The sequence below is a fragment of the Cebidichthys violaceus genome, unplaced genomic scaffold (assembly GCF_023349555.1).
Source record: "Cebidichthys violaceus isolate CVI_PGR_0920_01 unplaced genomic scaffold, fCebVio1.0.p SCAF_96, whole genome shotgun sequence".
Taxonomy (NCBI): Eukaryota; Metazoa; Chordata; class Actinopteri; order Perciformes; family Stichaeidae; genus Cebidichthys; species Cebidichthys violaceus.
This window is the reverse complement of record NW_027176982.1, coordinates 59,300-62,821: the sequence shown is the minus strand read 5'-3', so window position 1 is coordinate 62,821 and position 3,522 is coordinate 59,300.

Below are 3,522 nucleotides of genomic sequence, written 5' to 3'. Positions count from 1 at the left end.
AGCGGGGGAGAGGTGTAGTCTGCTGGTTCCGTATCGTGATTTTGACACAGAGTGCCCCTTTAATTAATAATAGTGCACTACACTAACTTCTTGGCCACGTGGGATCTCAGAGCAACGCATCCCGGCGTCCAGCAGGGGGCAACAGAGTATCAGCACTGGGGTTTTTTTTGTTGTTTTTTACCTCAGCACTTCTGCCTCGTGGAAGGGGAGGCAGTGCCCACTCATTGGTGATTAAAGGTTCTGGTGATGAGTCACGAGGAGAGGGTGGGAGGGAGGGGGGGATGAAGAGAGAGGGAGAGAGAGAGAGAGAGAGAGAGAGAGAGAGAGAGAGAGAGAGAGAAGGAGGAAGCTGAAGGGTTTGGGGAGGGCTGCTCGCGTTACCTCCAGGTGTCCTCTCACGTTGCCAGGAGGCTGACAGATTTCTACTGTCTGGCCATGAATCTGCCGGCTCTGTGTTCTCCTGCCAGGGTCTCCTGCCTGTCCATTTATCTACAGCACAACATCCATTCAGAACATGCACGGGGGGGGGGGGGGGTGTCAATTCAACAGAGTCCTTGCATTAAATGGTGTTTGCCAGATTGAATTCATGGGAAGAAATCGAGGATTTATGATAATGAAGAGTGTGACTTGAAAGCTGTGCGTTTGTATTTTATTCTTGCAATTAGTTTTGTTTCTTTTGTCTCATTTCCTGAGGATCTGAACCCCTTCGACATCACATCAGGTTATCACAGGGTTTGTTGAGCAAACATCTTACATCCATACGACGGACCTCGTTTCACTTTTTCAATCTATCCAACTGGGTTCATCACGGCCCGCTTCCCCTTTTCTGATTTCATGTCACACATCCGGTTCTTGTCTTCTTTCGGCCCATGCGACAAATGTCTTTTTTTTTTCTTCTTCTTCTTCTTCTTCTTCCACTTCTTATCTGGCGTGTTTTATCGGTGCGGTTGACTTAGCTCAAGCATAACCGCGCAGCAGCAGCAGCAGCAGCAGCAGCAGCTGTGAGTTAGTGTCGATCAGCTAAGCTGCACGGGGGTGGCTGACTAAGTCTTCTTGCCGTGCAGAAACTTTTGCTTCCCCTCCTCCCAGCCTGCCCACACGCCGAGCGTCACATCATTTTTTTTTTTTGTTGTTGTTCTCCCTGGTGTCATCAACAGAGGAGGAAATTGTAAATGCGCAAATTTCAATCCATAGATTCAACGTGGTAGTATCTGAACGGAGCTATCGCGTGGTCTCAGAGTCGACAAAAAAAAAAAAAAGGGGAAACGGCTGCCTTTTGTGTCTCACAGTAGCTGTAGTGAAATGTCAAAAAGGCCTCCTGAAGATTAAACACACGGGATCTCGTTCAAGTACTTAGGCAGTAATTGATTAACCAAGAAATCTCGCACCGCCTCCTCGACTTAAAAAAAACGCAAACTCCGCTAACGTCGGCCTTGAAGGGACGCAATCCACCGTGACAAACGCGTGCGAGTCATGACACGTGTGCATATGAAGCACATACAGTATGTTTTTGTATATCAGCAATACTCTCTTCCAAAGCCTGTCCTGGTTTTGTCACGTGTGAATAAGCTGACACACCAAAAAAAAAAACAAGCTTTAGGGGTTTGTTTCTTTCACACCGGTGGCGTGAATTCACATATATATATACGGCTGAGTCAACATGTGTATCACGCCTCCAGGAAACCGTCTGAGAAACCCCCGTCTTCTATAAGCTCGGTGCGTCTGACTCACACATGTCCATCCGCTACCGTTTTTTTTTTTTTTGTTTTTTTCTTACGGTCACATGGGTCTCGCAGATGTCGGACGCTTCATTTCAACAGAGGCTTGCGTTTCAGTTTATTCTGAAATTCAGTTTTGGAAGCTCGTTTTTCCTCTCAGCGTGCGCCCTTTTTTTTTTTTCCTTTCTTTTTTTTTTTTTCCACTGCTAATATTTACACAGAACTTGTTACACCTTTTTTTTTGAAATGTTAGACACATTCTCTTATGGCAACAGTGAGTCAGCAGAGCAAACCCCCCCCCCCCCCCCCCGCTTATTTATTTACAAGGTGATGCGTTCAATAAAACTCTAGTTAGACTATGACCTGCAGCTGATGATCGCCTGGAGTACAAACAGCCACCGGTGTAAACACGCATTCGTTAGTCCTCCACGAAGCAGATGTTCATCGGGCTGAAGCGTGAATAGAGTCTGCGTTCTGTGCATCGGCCGTTCCCCGAGAACAAGAGTGATGTTTGTGCCTGTAATCGAACGACGTTCATTAGATCCAAAAGAGGATAAAAGTCTGCGGTGTTCTGCGACCAGTTCACCGCGTCGGTCGGTTTGCCTGGTCGACCGACGAGCAGGGAAGCAAAATGAATGTAAAAGTGATGACATTGCTTCCTTCAGATATGGAAGACGTTTTTTGAGCTTGGCAGAGTAACGCCACGCTCGTTAGCGAGGCTCAGGAGGAAGACGGCAGTAGCTGCAGCGTTCCAATCAAATCAAAATGACAGCGTGACCTTGGAGAGGCAAAGACCGGTTTATATTTTTAGCCAGACGTTCTCACAGGAGATGCTCTTTTTTTTCCCTGTCTTCTGTATTTATTTATTTTTTTCAATTTTATTTTATGCCGCAGCGCCGGCCGCCTGGTCTTCTACAGGGATGCTACTGTTTACAGAACAGAGCTCCCGAGACAATCGGGCTTCTCAGCTGAGGCAGTTTGAGTGGAGACGGGGGACTGACTGCTTCACATCACATTTGACAAGTCTTTTTCTTTGTTTTGTTTTTTAAAAAGCTCGTATCAATAAAGGGCCTTTCTTTGCACACAGAGCAGAGAGCTCGACTACAGGAGCCAGATCTCTGAGGTGTTTGCTCACTGAGCTGTCGGATCAAAACGGCAATTTGTTCTTTAAAGCGCGTCGTCGTCGATGTTTTCGCGAGTATAAAAGGCTATCGGCTCCGGTGGGGATTACTTAAGTCGTATAGATGGCGGGAGAAGAAGAAGATGGTTTGCCTCAAAACAGTGTGGTGTCGATCTAGCACTAGCACTAGATCTAGTGCTAGCGCTAGATCTAGCACTAGTGCTAGTGTTAGATCTAGCACTAGATCTAGCACTAGATCTAGCGCTAGTGCTAGATCTAGCACTAGCGCTAGATCTAGCACTAGTGCTAGTGTTAGATCTAGCACTAGATCTAGCACTAGATCTAGCGCTAGTGTTAGATCTAGCACTAGCGCTAGATCTAGCACTAGTGCTAGTGTTAGATCTAGCACTAGATCTAGCACTAGCACTAGATCTAGCACTAGATCTAGCACTAGCGCTAGATCTAGCACTAGTGCTAGTGTTAGATCTAGCACTAGATCTAGCGCTAGATCTAGCGTTGCTAATTCTAAACGAAACCCCTCTTTAGCCACTCCCACGAAATGATCGGACGGGCTTATTACAGCCACAGACATCGAATGTTTGTTTTTTTGTCAGAGCATTTCGATTCATCGATTGCCGTCAGGATGTAGTGAGAACTTCAACAAATGTGACAGAAATGTTTTTG